The following is a 369-nucleotide window of genomic DNA, read 5'->3' as shown; positions in this document are numbered from 1 at the left end:
CGTATATGTACGTATTTTACTGATACGGGAAAAGAGAGAATGAAAAATAATGAGATATAGATATTAAATCAGAGGGTGAAATGAGAAGAAACGTGAGAGTATCAGTGGAACACGAGAAATATACGAAAAAGTAAGAGAAGACGATAGAGAATGAAATACTAAAGGGAGAGAATAAGATTAACTGGGAGAGAGAATGGAAAATTAAGATTAAATGCGAAGAAATGAGACGGAATGATATAATAAAATTATAAGAAAAAGGAATAAGAGACAATGCAAAAATTATGAGGAAATAAGAGGGAATAGAAGAAAATATGATGGATTGAAACGGAATAAGGAAAAACGTAAGAAGTGAGAAATAATGTGCGGATA

Source organism: Penaeus monodon, chromosome 25, assembly GCF_015228065.2.
Source record: "Penaeus monodon isolate SGIC_2016 chromosome 25, NSTDA_Pmon_1, whole genome shotgun sequence".
Taxonomy (NCBI): Eukaryota; Metazoa; Arthropoda; class Malacostraca; order Decapoda; family Penaeidae; genus Penaeus; species Penaeus monodon.
This window is presented reverse-complemented; position numbering follows the sequence as displayed.